At 46.1% G+C, this 17,942-nt stretch overlaps 1 protein-coding gene across 1 annotated transcript in view; it reads left to right on the forward strand.

Annotated features, from left to right (window-relative positions):
* The window catches only part of ccr7 (chemokine (C-C motif) receptor 7), a 78,704-nt gene that overhangs the window by 4,383 nt on the left and 56,379 nt on the right, over nt 1–17,942 (forward strand). Inside the window, exon 3 of the mRNA XM_069907168.1 lies at nt 7,554–7,644. The gene's annotated coding sequence lies outside the window, so the exon portion shown is untranslated. The remainder of the gene's footprint in view (nt 1–7,553; nt 7,645–17,942) is intronic.

A 17,942-nucleotide genomic window follows, 5' to 3' on the forward strand; every position in this document is an offset into this window, starting at 1 on the left:
ACCAAAGTGATAAATTATCTTTTTAGTCAACACTTCTGCATTCATACCAAATCAGAGATTCTAAAAATAATTCATAAAAGGTCTCCACAGTGTTTGAAAATTTAAATTCAAATCAGAAATTGAGCATCTCGGGATACCACCTGATTAATAATACTTCATTCTGGGCACAACATTGTTTATTACAATTTAAAGTGGAACATCGAATACACATGTCCAAAGTTAAACTCTCTCATTTTTATTTTGATCTGGATCCACTATGTGATAAATGTAAAATCTTTGAGCCCTCTCTGATTCATATGTTTTGGGAATGTCCAAATCTAAAAGAATTTTGACATCAATTCTTCCAAACTTTATCAGAGATTCTTAAGATTAAATTGGAACCGAGCCCTTTTATTGCTTCATTCGGTTATTCCCAAGAGGAGAATATTTCCTTGAACTTAATTCAAAAAGAAGAGCAATTTTGATGAAATGGAAAGACAGCACCAACTCGCACGCAATGGGTATAGGATATTATGTCTTGTTGAGTTTGGAGAATATCAGATAGAACATTAAAGAGACCAAGTTTGAATTTGACAAGATATGGGGCCCATTTTTGGAGTAGTATCACAATTTGAATACATAGGTAGGGATGCTCTGGGGGTTTCCTGTCTGATGTTCAGGAGCCAAGACTTGATTCTTTACATGTTATTTGCTGGTGACTGTGTTTAGTGGGAGGGGTGGATTAGAATTGGGGTGGGGGGGCAAGGTTTTAAATGTTTCTTTATAAGTAGAAGAGTTTAGTCCATTTAGATAATCAACAATGAATATGTCGCAATATTACAGTGAAGTTTTCATAAGGGAATTTCCATTTTATTCGAGCATTGTGTACAAGACGATGTATAAATCACTTCTGATTCATATTCTGTATTGCATTATTGAAAAGCTATGCATCTAATATAATATGTAGACAATATAAAATGTAATATTTCTCTCTATCAAATCAATAAAAATATTTTTAAAAGAAAAGAAAATTTGAATTCAAATCAGAAATTGAGCATCTAATCTTCTCTAAATTTAAATATAACATGACTTGACGTAGCCATTGAGTATGAGCAGGTAGAGCAACATTGCTGGTGTATTTCCAACTCGGAATGATGTGTGTTGTGGACGGGAGCCTGGAGCTAGTTGAACTACTCCATTTGTCCTCCTTGGTGGATGGGATTGCGGGGATCCCGGTCTCCTAGGATCTTGGGTCACCTTGGATTCCAAGGACTCTGATCATCAAGCAAGGCAAATGGGATCCTAGTGTCACAGGAATCTAGGGTGATGGCGATCCAGGGTGACCTTAGACCATCACATTCCTGGATCCATGTAGCTCCGACCGCAAACGGGTCATGGGGATCTAGGGTCATGTTTCCTGCAACAGAAAATAAAGTATTTGGTTGGTGGGGCATCCTCGGGTTGTGAACAAAGCTCTGGAAATGGATGTTTCTGGAAGCAGTCCAGAATTCTTGATTGCATTGCATTGAGATAACATTGCCCTCTGCTGGAATGTGGCTGTTGTTGGCAAATACACTTCAGATTTCAAATTTATTGTCAGTGTACATACACGACATCACATACAGCCTTGAGATTCTTTTTCTTGTGGGAGGAAGAATAACCACTTGTTGGTAGAGGAAAAAAACATGTAAACAAATAAAATGTAAACACACTGTGCATACAGAGATTGGGAAAAAAATAAGGGTCCTTAAATGAGTTCCTGATTGAGTTTGTCGTTGAGGAGTCTGATGGTGGAGGGGCAGCAGCTGTTTCTGAACCTGGTGGTGTGAGTCTTGTGGCACCTAAACCTCTTTCCTGATGGCAGCAGTGGCGATAGAACTTCATTCTGTTCCTTGCTGATGCGGCCTCTCACCCGGGGATTGAGCTGCTCGGTTACTGAGACCTGGGCTATGATATCCTGAAGTTGTGTAAGGAAACGCTTGTTCTATTTATGCACTTGCGGGATGGGGTCTTCCTGGCAAGGCCACTGCTAAACACAGTGAAAGTGAGTTACCCCCTTCAACGCTGAAGCCCTTTTAAGGCAGTGGTTTGTGTCGCTGCTTTGGACATGGCACCACTTCAGCCATCAGGCTGTCTAGGGACAGCAGATCCCCTCCTTCCCTTGAAAGTGATTTAAGAAGAAAAGTGACGTCCTGTTGTTTCCAGTAGAAACAAAGAAATGCTGGAGGAACGCAGCAGGTCTTGCAGCGGCCAAAGGGGGTAAAGATATTTAACATATGGGATCATGAGGACCCCTACCACCTTGCATGAAGCATATCTTCCAGCGACTCTCCATCAGGAGAGGGATACAGGAGCATCAGACTGCAAGGCTGAGGAACAGCTTCTTCCCATAGGCAGTGAGACTGCTGAACAAGCAAATGAACTGTTCATACTAACCCTTTGAGACTACTATTAATTTAGCAAAACAATTTTTTTCTATAATGTATATATGCTCTTCATAAGTATCTTTTGTCTGTATGTGTGTCTGAATGTTTTTTTTGCACTGAGGACCGGAGAACGCTGTTTCGTTGGGTTGTACTTGAACAATCGGATGATAATGAACTTGAAGGAGCATTTTGGGCCTGTGCCCTTCTTCAATATATGAGTTAAAAGCTGGGAGGAACCTGAATTCAAAGACCTGGGGAGAAGGAAGAAAGTTCAGGGGGAGGAGAACCAAAGGTCACCATTGGACATGGAGAGGAGGACAGGAGAGGAAAGATGTTTCTAGCTGATGGTCACACTGATGCCGTGCTGTCAGGGGAGAGCTGGGCGCTGGAATCAGTGTGGGGACTGATAAAGTGCTGTCAGGGGAGAGCTGGGCTCTGGGTTCAGTGTGGGGACTGATACAGTGCTGTCAGGGGAGAGCTGGGCTCTGGGTTCAGTGTGGGGACTGATACAGTGCTGTCAGGGGAGAGCTGGGCTCTGGGTTCAGTGTGGGGACTGATACAGTGCTGTCAGGGGAGATCTGGGCTCTGGGTTCAGTGTGGGGACTGATACAGTGCTGTCAGGGGAGAGCTGGGCTCTGGAATCTGTGGGAACTGATTCAGTGCTGTCAGGGGAGAACTGGGCTCTGGGATCAGTGTGGGGACTGATACAGTGCTGTCAGGGGAGATCTGGGCTCTGGGTTCAGTGTGGGGACTGATACAGTGCTGTCAGGGGAGAGCTGGGCTCTGGGTTCAGTGTGGGGACTGATACAGTGCTGTCAGGGGAGATCTGAGCTCTGGGTTCAGTGTGGGGACTGATACATTGCTGTCAGGGGAGATCTGGGCTCTGGGTTCAGTGTGGGGACTGATACAGTGCTGTCAGGGGAGAGCTGGGCTCTGGAATCAGTGTGGGGACTGATACAGTGCTGTCAGGGGAGAGCTGGGCTCTGGGTTCAGTGTGGGGACTGATACAGTGCTGTCAGGGGAGAGCTGGGCTCTGGAATCAATGTGGGGACTGATACAGTGCTGTCAGGGGCGAGCTGGGCTCTGGGTTCAGTGTGGGGACTGATACAGTGCTGTCAGGGGAGAGCTGGGCTCTGGGTTCAGTGTGGGGACTGATACAGTGCTGTCAGGGGAGAGCTGGGCACTGGGTTCAGTGTGGGGACTGATACAGTGCTGTCAGGGGAGAGCTGGGCTCTGGGTTCAGTGTGGGGACTGATACAGTGCTGTCAGTGGAGAGCTGGGCTCTGGGTTCAGTGTGGGGACTGATACAGTGCTGTCAGGGGAGAGCTGGGCTCTGGGTTCAGTGTGGGGACTGATACAGTGCTGTCAGGGGAGATCTGGGCTCTGGGTTCAGTGTGGGGACAGATACAGTGCTGTCAGGGGAGATGTAGGCTCTGGGTTCAGTGTGGGGACTGATACAGTGCTGTCAGGGGAGATCTGGGCTCTGGGTTCAGTGTGGGGACTGATACAGTGCTGTCAGGGGAGAGCTGGGCTCTGGGTTCAGAGTGGGGACTGATACAGTGGTGTCAGGGGAGAGCTGGGCTCTGGGTTCAGAGTGGGGACTGATACAGTGCTGTCAGGGGAGATCTGGGCTCTGGGTTCAGTGTGGGGACTGATACAGTGCTGTCAGGGGAGAGCTGGGCTCTGGGTTCAGTGTGGGGACTGATACAGTGCTGTCAGGGGAGATCTGGGCTCTGGGTTCAGTGTGGGGACTGATACAGTGCTGTCAGGGGAGAGCTGGGCTCTGGGTTCAGTGTGGGGACTGATACAGTGCTGTCAGGGGAGATCTGGGCTCTGGGTTCAGTGTGGGGACTGATACAGTGCTGTCAGGGGAGATCTGGGCTCCGGGTTCAGTGTGGAGACTGATACAGTGCCTCAGGGGAGATCTGGGCTCTGGGATCAGTGTGGGGACTGATACAATGCTGTCAGGGGAGATCTGGGCTCTGGGTTCAGTGTGGGGACTGATACAGTGCTGTCAGGGGAGAGCTGGGCTCTTGAATCAGTGTGGGGACTGATACATTGCTGTCAGGGGAGATCTGGGCTCTGGGTTCAGTGTGGGGACTGATACAGTGCTGTCAGGGGAGATCTGGGCTCTGGGTTCAGTGTGGGGACTGATACAGTGCTGTCAGGGGAGAGCTGGGCTCTGGAATCAGTGTGGGGACTGATACAGTGCTGTCAGTGGAGAGCTGGGGTCTGGATTCAGTGTGGGGACTGATACAGTGCTGTCAGGGGAGAGCTGGGCTCTGGGTTCAGTGTGGGGACTGACACAGTGCTGTCAGGAGAAGCTGGGCTCTGGGTTCAGTGTGGGGACTGATACAGTGCTGTCAGGGGAGATCTAGGCTCTGGGTTCAGTGTGGGGACTGATACATTGCTGTCAGGGGAGATCTGGGCTCTGGGTTCAGTGTGGGGACTGATAAAGTGCTGTCAGGGGAGAGCTGGGCTCTGGAATCAGTGTGGGGACTGATAAAGTGCTGTCAGGGGAGAGCTGGGCTCTGGGTTCAGTGTGGGGACTGATACAGTGCTATCAGGGGAGAGCTGGGCTCTGGGTTCAGTGTGGGGACTGATACAGTGCTGTCAGGGGATAGCTGGGCTCTGGGTTCAGTGTGGGGACTGATACAGTGCTGTCAGGGGAGATCTGGGCTCTGGGTTCAGTGTGGGGACTGATACAGTGCTGTCAGGGGAGATCTGGGCTCTGGGATCAGTGTGTGGACTGATACAGTGCTGTCAGGGGATAGCTGGGCTCTGGAATCTGTGGGAACTGATACATTGCTGTCAGGGGAGACCTGGGCTCTGGGATCAGTGTGGGGACTGATACAGTGCTGTCAGGGGAGAGCTGGGCTCTGGGTTCAGTGTGGGGACTGATACATTGCTGTCAGGGGAGATCTGGGCTCTGGGTTCAGTGTGGGGACTGATAAAGTGCTGTCAGGGGAGAGCTTGGCTCTAAAATCAGTGTGGGGACTGATAAAGTGCTGTCGGGGGAGAGCTGGGCTCTGGGTTCAGTGTGGGGACTGATACAGTGCTGTCAGGGGAGAGCTGGGCTCTGGGTTCAGTGTGGGGACTGATACAGTGCTGTCAGGGGAGAGCTGGGCTCTGGGTTCAGTGTGGGGACTGATACAGTGCTGTCAGGGGAGATCTGGGCTCTGGGTTCAGTGTGGGGACTGATACAGTGCTGTCAGGGGAGAGCTGGGCTCTGGGTTCAGTGTGGGGACTGATACAGTGCTGTCAGGGGAGAGCTGGGCTCTGGGTTCAGTGTGGGGACTGATACAGTGCTGTCAGGGGAGTTCTGGGCTCTGGGTTCAGTGTGGGGACTGATACAGTGCTGTCAGGGGAGAGCTTGGCTCTGGAATCTGTGGGAACTGATACAGTGCTGTTAGGGGAGAGCTGGGTTCTGGGATCAGTGTGGGAACTGATACAGTGCTGTCAGGGGAGACCTGGGCTCTGGGATCAGTGTGGGGACTGATACAGTGCTATCAGGGGAGAGCTGGGCTCTTGAATCAGTGTGGGGACTGATACAGTGCTGTCAGGGGCGAGCTGGGCTCTGGGATCAGTGTGGGTACTGATACATTGCTGTCAGAGGAGAGCTGGGCACTGGGATCAGTGTGGGGACTGATACAATGCTGTCGGTGTTATACAAGGTAGACCTGTATTCTTTTTTTCCTTACAATTTTTTCAGCTTGCGATGTTTTTTCAGGAATGCAACCCCATTGTAAGTTGAGGAGCACGTGTAAATGTTTAAAATTTTTAAAATAAATGTTCTCTGAAGTAACATGTAAACTTTTGGTGAAAATGGGAGCAAATATTCAGCCAGTGGTGTGCTTTGGTTGTTCTTTGCTTGTAGAAGATGTTTGAATAAAGTTGTGCAATGGTGTCGCCAGGATGTAGAGCTGGTTGATGCCAATCGCCCTTGGGGTGACTCTCTTATAGTGTCTCCTTATTCCTGCTCAGTAAGAGTCTTTATTGGTATATTATTAAGTATATTAGTAATGCTTTATCTGGAACCTTGATTGGAGGGGGTCTAATTATCTGTAATGTTATAGTTTGTCTTTCAGGCGGTTCCTTGGAGGGTGAGGAACCTGCAGATGCAGTGACAGTTAAATGTTTTCATAGAATGTGACTGGGGGATAAAAAAGTAAAATGCTTTGTTTATATATTCATGCAAGTGAAGATTGTCTATTAAACTATTTATTCTTAATACAGGTGTGTTAGTTAGGCATTGTGAGAGTGAGTTTTGAGCAACTAGAAAACTTGCTTACCTGGCATCTACCAATCCCCTGATACCAGGTGTTCTACTGCCAGATACCAGGTGTTCTACTGCACATAGTTTATGTTTGATTTTCAATCTCTGGATTGTTAACTGATGCCTGCAGGTTGCTAGGCCAATCACATAACCACTGCAGCATAATTGGGAGGGAATTATTGTTCACCTCCACCGTCAACACTGCCACAGAGCCAGGGGGAAGAACCCATATCTTCTTTATCAGCTGTCAAAGTACCACACATACAAACTGAATCATTTGCTCATTTGTTTAGATAAAATGTCATCATTTTCCATTTGCTGATATTTATTTTCAGAAATATCATCCCATGGACTGATGCCCAAATTCCCTGGAGTGTGACCCTTTTAATGTTCAGCCTCTGAGGTCCCCACCTCTAGAGGTTGGTAAAGGACATTTGAAAACAACTTTCTGAGGTTAAAATGTACAAATTGCAGTCATTTGAAATATTCCAATTCATGCCATCTCTTCAAGCTCTCTCATCCCTTGACCAGGGTTATAAGCCTTGAATGTATTATAAACTCTCAAACGGAAGTTCCACTAGCTTAGTATCCCACGACTGAATCTCTCTGATCAGCTTTTTGCTTCTATCGTAGGACTGAGACAACTCAGAGCAACATTTCTGATGAGATTCTGTGTAAATGTGAAGAAACATTATTCCTTATATTCATGTGGTATCCAAAGTCCCTGAACTGGATGACCACACCACTCCAATGCAATAACACCAACATCAGCCCCCCCACACCACCCCCCCCTCCCCGCCACCGCATCCCACTGAGTTGTGAGAGCCTTAGTTCCGTTTCAACCATTCATGCCTGTTCTTCATGCTACACAGAGTGAAGTACCTCTGGAATCAAACTCTATGCTCCTCCATCATGATGAGGTTTGAAACCCAGTGGACGGAGTGGAACGCAATCTCGGCATTGGTAAGTCGGTTATTGGTGGCGTTAATGATAGCTTCCGCCACTTTGCTGATGACTGGGAATAAACTGATGAGTTGGAAATTGTCTGGGATTGGATCTGATCTCCCCTTGGTGTCCAGGATGTAACCGCTCAACATTCCACATTATCTGATAGATTTCAGTGCTGTTACTGACTGGAATAGCTTGATTTTGGAGTGCAGTGGAGTTGATTTGGACACATAACTCCTGTAGTATCCAGTGATGTGAATCACTGTGATTGGAGACTGGCTTTGTGATGCTGGATATGTGAGGGAATGCCAGGATGGATCGGCCACTTGCTCTCTCTGGCTTGTTGGATTTGTTTTATCCAGAACACAGAACAGTCCTGCACAGGAACAGATGGGCATTCTCCAACTTGATGGCATTAACATGGACTATTCCGTTTTCTGCTAGCCTACACCTTGTTCTCCTTTCCTCCCCATCCCTCTGTCTTCTTTCCTCCAGCTGTCCACCCCCTTCCATCTCCATTCATGGAACTATCCCCCCTTCCCCTGCTTCCTGGTGTGCCCTCCCTTCCTTATCCACCTATTCCCTCCTGCCTTTCGAACTGTGGTCCTCCCCTTGCCCCCCCCCCCCCCATCATTTTGTTTGGGCACCTGCCAACATTTTTTTTCATACCTTGAAGAAGAATTCAAGCCTCCATTAGTATTTAGCATTTTCTAACCCTGGGAATTAATGATTCCGACTGTCTGCCATATTTATGCTTCTCATAATTTTATAAACTTGTATCAGATCTCCCCCCACCCCCCAGCCTCTGATCCTCGAGAGAGAGCAATCCTAGTTTGTCCAACCTTTCCCTATATATTTTGCCCTCTATTTCAGTCAATAATACACAATTTAGATTGAACACCATTAAAGGGGAGAAGTGGATGCAGGAGGAGGAAATCGTTGACATTTTGGGTCAAAATGCTTAATCAAGACTGTGAAACACTACTGGTCATAGACCTTCAATTAGAAAAACGCCCTTCACCACCACCCTGTGACCAAGTCAATTTTGGATCCAATCCACCAATTCACCATGGATCCAATCCACCAAGGATCCAATGTTACTTAATCTCCTGGATCAATCAACTATGGGGATGCTTGCCAAATATTTTACTAAAATTTATATAGACAACATCCACTTCCCTACCATTATCAATAATCTTCAGCATGGTTTTATGTGTGGAAAATCGTGCCTCACAAATTTGAGGATTTTATTTGAAGAGATGACCAAGAGAATCAATCTCTACATGGACCTTACTGAGACTTCTGACAAGGATCCACATGGTGGGCTGATCCAAAAGGTTAGAACACATGGAATCCAGGGATAGCTAGCCAATTGGATACAAGATTGGCTTGATGATGGAAGTCAGAAAGTTGGGTGGAGAATGTCTTTCAGACTGGTGACCAATGGTGTACTGCAGGGATCGATTATGGGTCCTCTGTTCCTTGTCAACTATGTTAATGACTTGGATGCCAACGTAGTTAGCGTGGTTAGTAAGCTTGTGAATGATACCAAAATTCTTGTTGTAGTAAAAGTGGTCACAGATTACGAGCGATCAGCTGGGAAAGTGGTCAAGGAATAGAAGATGGAGTTTAACTTGGAAATGGGAAAAGTATTGAGAAGTTAAACCAGACAATGAATAGCATGGCCTTGAAGGTAAAACAGTATAACCATATACAGCACAGAACAGGCCAGTTTGGCCCTACTAGTCCATGCCGGACAAATCCCCACCCTCCTAGTCCCACTGACCAGAACCTGGTCCATATCCCTCCAATCCTCTCCCCTCCATGTAATTATCCAGTCTTTCCCTAAATGTAAATAATGTTCCTGCTTCAACCACCTCCGCCGGAAGCTTATTCCACATCCCAACCACCCTTTGCGTGAAGAAATTTCCCCTCATGTTCCCCTTATAATTTTCCCCTTTCAATCTCAAACCATGGCCTCTGGTTTGAATATCCCCCATTCTTAATTGAAAAAGCCTATCCACGTTGACTCTCTCTGTCCCTTTTAAAATCTTGAACACCTCCATCAAATCCCCCCTCAATCTTCTACGCTCCAGAGAAAAAAGCCCCAGGCTGCTCAACCTTTCTCTGTAACTCAATCCCTGACATCCTGTCAACATTCTCATGAACCTTCTCTGCACTCTCTATTTTGTTTATATCTTTCCTAAAATTTGGTGACCAAAACTGCACACAGTATTCCAAATTTGGCCTCACCAATGCTTTGTACAATTTCATCATAACATCCCAACTCTTGAATTCAATACTCCGATTTATGAAGGCCAACATTCCAAATGCCTTCTTCACCACTCTATCTACCTGAGTATCAATTTACCATAACTCCTAAATCCCTTTGTTGCTCTGCACTCCTCAATTGTCTACCATTCAATGTACATGACCTATTTTGATTTGCCTTTCCAAAATGCAACACTTCACACTTATCCGTATTAAATTCCATCAGCCATTTCTCAACCCACTCCTCTAGCTTTCCTATATCTCTTTTTAAGCTTCCTTACTATCCACAATACCACCAATCTTTGTATCATCTGCAAACTTACTTATCCAATTCACCACCCCTTCTTCCAGATCGTTATATATATAACAAACAATAGTGGACCCAGGACCAATCCCTGAGGAGCTCCACTAGTCACCGGGCTCCAATTTGACAAACAATTTTTTACCACTACTCTCTGACACCTCCCATCCAACCATTGCTGAATCCATTTCACTACCTCCTTATTTATACCAAATGCCTCCACCATTTTTCCTAACCTCCTGTGGGGAATTTGTCAAAAGCTTTACTAAAGTCTAAATACACAACATTCACAGCCTTCCCTTCATCAATCTTTTTTGTAACCCCCTCGAAAAAGTCTATAAGGTTTGTTAAGCATGATCTACCCCTGACAAAACCATGCTGACTACTACCTATCAATCCCTGTTCATCCAAATATTTGTAAATGCCATCCTTCAGAACGCTTTCCATCAACTTACCCACCACAGACGTCAGACTCACAGGTCTATAATTTCCAGGCTTACATTTGGACCCTTTCTTAAACAGCAGAACAACGAGTCACCCTCCAATCCTCTGGCACTACCCCCATAACCAGTGACATCCTAAATATCTCTGTTAATGGCCCGACTATCTGTTCACTAGCCTCCCTGCGTCCTGGAAATACTTTGACCGGACCCGGAGATTTGTCCACCTTTATCTTTTTTAACACTGCCATTTCTACCTCCTCGGTTATCCTTAAATGATTCATGACCTCCCCACTCTTTTTCTTTACTTCAACTGGTACAATATTTTTTTCCTTAGTGAATACCGAGGAAAAGAAATCATTTAAAAGTTCCCCCATCTCACATTGCCTACCCTCCCTATCTACAAGGGGTCCAATTCTATCCCTCACTAATCTTTTACTTTTAATGTACCTATAGAAACCCTTTGGATTTATTCTTACTCTGTCTGCCAAAGCCTCTTTGTGTCTCTTTTTGGCCTTTCTAATTTATTTCTTAAGGTTTTTTCTACACTCCTTGTAGTCCTCTTTCAATTTCTCATCACCCTGCTGTTTATACCTCTTGTACACCTCCCTCTTTCTCCTAACCAAATTTCTAATATTCCTCAAAAACCAAGGCTCCCTATGACTTCCAGCCTTTCCTTTGATCCAGACTGGGACATAACTACTCTGTACTCGCAAAATTTCTTCTTTGAATATTCTCCACTTTTCATTTACATCCTTTCCTGAAAAAAATCATGTCCCACTCAATACTCCCCAAAGCCATTCTTACTCCTTCAAAATTTGTTTTTCTCCAATCCAGAACCTCAACTTTAGGCCCTTCTTTGCTCTTCCCTAAAGCTACCCTAAATCACTAGACCCAATTTGTTCTCCAACATTAACCTCAGACACCTGACCTATCTTGTTCCCTAATAGGAAATCCAGTATTACATTTTCCCGAGTCGGTTCCTCTACGTATTGATTAAGAAAACTATCTTGTACACATTTGACAAACTCTAGCCCATCTAGCCCTCTTACTGTATGGGTATCCCAATCAATGTGAGGGAAGTTAAAATTTCCCATGATCACTACATTATGTTTATTACACATATATGCTATCTCCTTACAAATTTGTTCTTCCAATTTTCTTGGCCCATTTGGTGGTCTATAATACACTCCTATTAGTACCCTCATGCCTCCTCCACCCCTCAATTCCACCCAAACAGCCTCACTGGACGATCCCTCCAAACCATCCTGCCGCCTCACAGCAGTAATGTCCTCCTTAACAAGCAGAGCAAATCCTCCCCCTTTTTTACCCCCTGTTCTATCACATCTAAAACATTTGTATTCTGGAATATTTAGTTGCCAGTCCTGTCCCTCCTGTAACCAGGTCTCACTAATTGCCACAACATCATGATTCCAAGTGCCAATCCATGCTCTAAGCTCATCTACCTTGTTCACTATGCTTCTTGCATTAAAGTACATGTATTTCAGAGAATGACCCTCACATATATTACCTTTTCTACCTTTTACCTTAACCTCCATCCTTCCTTTGTTATCTTTATCATTCTTAACTAGGTGGTCATGCCCTAGACACTGCTCACAAACTCTGCTCCCCAGCCCCCTGCCAAGCTAGTTTAAACCCTCCCCCACAGCTCTAGCAAATCTGCTTGCCGGGATATTGGTCCCCCTCCAGTTCAAGTGGAGTCTGTCCCTTTTGTACAGGTCTGACCTTCCCCAGAAGAGATCCCAATGATCCAAAATCTTATCCCCTGCCCCCTGCACCAACTCTTTAGCCACGCATTCATCCTCCACATCCTCCTATTACTGCCCTCTCTAGCGCGTGACACCGGCAGAAATCCAGAGATTACTACCTTAGAGGTCCTGTTTTTTAACTTCCTGCCTAATTTTATATATTCCTGTTTCAGGACCTCATCCCCATTTCTAACTAAGTCATTGATCCCCACATGGACCACGACTTCTGGCTGCTCACCTTCCCCTTGCAGAATTCTGTGAACTCGATCAGAGACATCCCCGGACCCTAGCACCAAGGAGGCAACAAACCAACCTGGATCCCTGATCTCATCCAACAAACCTCCTATCTGTCCCTCTGACAAGTGAGTCCCCAACCACAATTACCCTGTTCTTATCCCTCCTTTCCTTCTGAGCCTCAGGGGCAGCCCCTGTGCCAGAGACCTGACCTCCACGACTCGTCCCTGATAGGCTGTTGCCCCGCAGCAGTATCCAGTGCCGAATACATGTTGCTGAGGGGCACTTCCACAGGGGTACTCTGCACTAGCACTCTCCCTCCTTTCCTCACAGTCACCCAATTCCCTGACTCCTGCCTTCTAGGGGTGACTGTCTCCCTGTAACTCCTCTCTTTCACTGCTTCTGCTTCCCTCAGTTCATGCAATTGCAACTCAAGCTCCCTAACACGGTTGCTCATGAGTTGCAATTGGATGCACCTTTTGCAGGTGTAGTCGTCAGGAACAGCTGTGCTGTCTCCGACTTCCCACATCCCACAATTGGAGCACTTGACTACCCCAGCTGACTCCATTACCTCCCTTCTTAATATATATAGGTTATTTTAAAGAAATACTAAACAAATAATACTAAAAGACTAACCAAAAAGGACACCTTACCACACAGGGAGTTCCTTCTTAGCCCCTGCTCACCGAAGTCCCTCGAGCCAAAGTCTCAAGTCTCCACTCCTTCACTGCTCCACTGTCCCTCAAACCAAAGTCTCAAGTCTCCACTCCTTCACTGCCCCACTGTCCTTCAAGCCAAAGTCTCAAGTCTCCACTCCTTTACTGCCCCACTCACTCACTGAGCCACTCCTCGCTGGCCGCTCCCTCATCTATCATTCCTTTTATAGGCCTTCAGGTAATTTACTCACTCCTCTAGTAGTCTCTCTTCACCCCTCCTCCAACGGTCACCTTGGGAATCCCGACTCTGCTATCCTCCGAGCAGCAGCAGCCCGATGACCAATGAGTACAAGAATGTAGTTCCCTGAAAGTAGCAACTCTGGTACATAGGGTGGAGAAGATGGTATTTGATATGCCTACCTACATTACAACTGTACTGGACATAGGTGAGCCCACACTTTAGAATCAGAATTTATTGTCAAGAACATATCACAAAATTGCAGCAACAGCACAGAGCAAACATTCGTAGAAATCACCTTACAAATAAATAAAAATAGCGCAAGAAAAAAAAATAAAGTAAGGCAAATGTCTGTGGTTCATTGAGGAAGCTGATGGCAGCGGTATGTGCCGCTGAGTGTTCATCTTTAGGCTCCTGTACCTTTTTCCCTGTGGTAGAAGAGTGAAGAGGGTATGGCTGGGTGGTGGGGGTCCTTGACGATAGAGGCTGCTTTCTTAAAATACCGCCTCTTGTAGATGTCCTCAATGGAGTGAGGGGAGGTGCCCATCCATAGTTGTGGATGTCGCAGGCCGAGTTGACAACCCTCTGGGGTTTTTTCTTGTCCTGAGCATTGGCACTTCCATACCAGACAGTGATGCAACCATCCAGAATGTTCTCCATGGTATTCTTGTAGACGTTTCTGAGAGTCTTTCTTTGGCTTGGCTTCACGGATGAAGATTTATGGAGGGGTAATGACCACGTTAGCTGCAGGCTCGTTTGTGGCTGACAAGTCCAATGCGGGACAGGCAGACACGGTTGCAGCGGTTGCAAGATAAAATTGGTTGGTTGGGGTTGGGTGTTGGGTTTTTCCTCCTTTGTCTTTTGACAGTGAGGTGGGCTCTGCGGTCTTCTTCAAAGGAGGTTGCTGCCTGCCGAACTGTTAGGCACCAAGATGCACGGATTGAGGTGATATCAGCCCACTGGCGGTGGTCAATGTGGCAGGCACCAAGAGCTTTCTTTAGGCAGTCCTTGTACCTCTTCTTTGGTGCACCTCTGTCTCGGTGGCCAGTGGAGAGCTCGCCATATAACACGATCTTGGGAAGGCGATGGTCCTCCATTCTGGAGTCGTGACCTACCCAGTGCAGTTTGATCTTCAGCAGCACGAATTCGATGCTGTCGGCCTCTGCCATCTCGAGTACCTCAACATGGTTATCCAACTGCACGAAAACCAACAAGGTCGGGTCAGATACAGCAATGAGCTCTCTGAACCCTTCTCCATTAACAATGGCGTGAAGCAAGGCTGCTTTCTCGCACCATCCCTCTTTTCAATCTTCTTCAGCATGATGCTGAAACAAGCCAATGAAGACGCTGTTTACATCCGGTACCGCACTGATGGCAGTCTCTTCAACCTGAGGCGCCTGCAAGCTCACACCAAGACACAAGAGCAACTTGTCCATGAACTACTTTTGCAGACGATGCCGCTTTAGTTGCCCATTCAGAGCCAGCTCTTCAGCGCTTGACGTCCTGTTTTGCGGAAACTGCCAAAATGTTTGGCCTAGAAGTCAGCCTGAAGAAAACTGAGGTCCTCCATCAGCCAGCTCCCCACCATGACTACCAGCCCCCCCACATCTCCATCGGGCACACAAAACTCAAAACGGTCAACCAGTTTACCTATCTTGGCTGCACCATTTCATCGGATGCAAGGATCGACAACGAGATAGACTACAGACTCGCCAAGGCAAATAGCGAAGACTACACAAAAGAGTCTGGAATAACAATCAACTGAAAAACCTCACAAAGATTAGCGTATACAGAGCCGTTGTCATACCCACACTCCTGTTCGGCTCCGAATCATGGGTCCTTTACCGCCATCACCTACGGCTCCTAGAACGCTTCCACCAGCGTTGTCTCCGCTCCATCCTCAACATTCATTGGAGCGACTTCATCTCCAACATCGAATGAGAGTCTTTAATGACATACCAAATCTCCTCAATCCTTAAAAAGAATAGTGGTTGAGCCTTCTTCGTGATTGCATCAACATGGAGGCTCCAAGACAGAAATTTGAAGGAGGATTGTGTACAGTTCTGGTTGCCCAGCTATGGGAGGGATGTCAGAAAGGTGGAAAAGATACAGAAAATATTCGTAAGGATGTTACTGGGACAGGAGGGCTTGAATAATAAGGAGATTCTAGACAATTTGGTCTTTTTCCCTTGGAGCCATAGGAAGCTGACGGGTGACCGTACAGAGTTAGATAAAATCATGAACGGCGTAGATAAGATGGATGTTCTTTTTCCCCAGGGTAAAAACTAGAGAGCTTATGTTTAAATTGAGAAGGGAAAGATTTAAAGGAGATATGAGAGGTAACTTTTTCACAGAGTGGTGTGTGGAACGAGCTGCCAGAGGAGGCGGTAGATAGAGGTACAATTGCAACACTTAAAAGACATTTTGACAAATGCATGGGTAAGAACCAAAAGCAGGAATATCGGACATTCAGAGAATCAATGTGGACAAGTTGAGCCAAAAGGACTGTTTCATTACTTTATGACTCTTGCATTTCTGGCTTTGATCTTCCACTCCAATTTCTCCTTCCCTATCCTTTACTTTTTCAATACTATGTCCATCCTGCAAAGCTGCAGATTCCCTTGGTGAAGTGTGCTTTCCCATCAGTTTTCACTCTTGTTGCTGATACAGTGAAAGTTGCATCGTTTTCTGAGCTGTGGCCCAAATCTGTAGTTGTACTCACATCTGCTCATCTGCTCTGCATTGACAGAGGATGTGGTTGAGACAGTGTCCAAATGTATACCCCCACAGAACAGGTGAACACAGGTGAAGGCCAACCACTTCCTATTGTGATAAATTTAGGTTGGTGCTGAACAAAAAAAGGCAGGATGTAATAGGAATCCTGCTTAAAATTAACTCCGATGTGAAGGAAGTGGCAGAACCAGCCCGAGGAAGGAAATTTTGATGGTGGTTGTCAGGGGAGACTAGTTATTCTTCCCTGGCGTCAATGGTGGTTGAGTTGTTGGAGTGAGTTCTGGGAAACATGATATATGGTGTTTGGAATTCTCTAACCAGGGAAGTGGTTGAGGCTGCCTCATTAAACATATTTAAAATTCGGTTAGATCAATTTTTACATGATAGAGGAATTAGGAGATATGGGGAGAAGGCAGGTAGGTGGAGTTAGGTCATAAATTAGATCAGCCATGATCGTATTGAATGGCGGAGCAGGCTCGATGGGCCATTTTTGGCCTACTCCTGTTCCTACTTCCTATGTTCCTATGGGACAGCCATGGGCTGGCTGGAACCAGTCAGCATGGATTTGTGTGTTTAATGAATTTTGTAGAGCTTTTTGAGGATGTTAACAAGAAGGTAGATGAAGAAAAGCTAAGGATATTGCCTCTATAGACTTTAGTAAAGCTTTTGACAAGGTCCCACATGGGAGGTTAGTTCAGAAGGTTATGACACTTGGTATCCATGGAGAGGTTGTAAACTGGATTGTGTAGGAGAAAACAGAATGTGCACCAGAACTTGTTCTGACTCTCAATACCCTCTTTTGATGCTTGTCATTTCCTTTAAATCACAGGTGCAACCACGGGTACTCACGTGGATCCAAATAGACCAGAGGTTTTGTTGGCTACATGGAATAGCCTTTGTCCTAAATCTAGCCTCGCACCATCCCCATTTCTTCCTCCATTACATCAATGACTGTATTGGAGCTGTTTCCTGCCGAACCTCAAATTCATTAACTTTCTGCTAACCTCCACCCTGATCAGAAATTCGTGGAGCATTTCTGAAACTTCTCTCCCCTTTCTGGATCTCCATCTCAGCAAATATGCAAAATTCTGACGTCTACTGCAAACCCACCGACTCCCACAGCTGCCCACATACGCCTCCTCCCACCCTATTTCCTGTAAGAACCATAAAACTATAGAACAATACAGCACAGAAACAGGTAATTTGGGTCCTTCTAGTCTGTGCCAAATTATTTTTCTGCCTAATCCCACTGACCTGCTCCAAGACCATAACTCTCATGCCCCTCCCATCCATGAGCCTGTCCAAATTGTTCTTAAATGTTAAAATTGAGTCTGCATTTACCAATTCAGCTGGCAGCTCATTCTGCACTCTCACCACTCTCTGTGTGGAGGTCTCCCCTAATGTTCCCCCTAAACATCTCCCCTTTCACCCTTAATCCATGTCCTCTAGTTATTATCTCACCTAACCTTAGTGGGAAAAAGCCTGCTTGCATTTAGTCTGTCTATACTCATCAAAATTTGTTTACCTCTTTAAAAATCTCCCCTCAATCTTTTGCACTCCAGGGAATAAAGTCATAACCTGTTTAACCTTTCCCATCCCTCTCTCCCAGTTTCTCCACTGTTAGGTCTGCTTTGTTCATGAATGAGTGAGACAAACACCAGACTGAGTCGA

Source organism: Narcine bancroftii, chromosome 12 (assembly GCF_036971445.1).
Source record: "Narcine bancroftii isolate sNarBan1 chromosome 12, sNarBan1.hap1, whole genome shotgun sequence".
NCBI lineage: Eukaryota > Metazoa > Chordata > Chondrichthyes > Torpediniformes > Narcinidae > Narcine > Narcine bancroftii.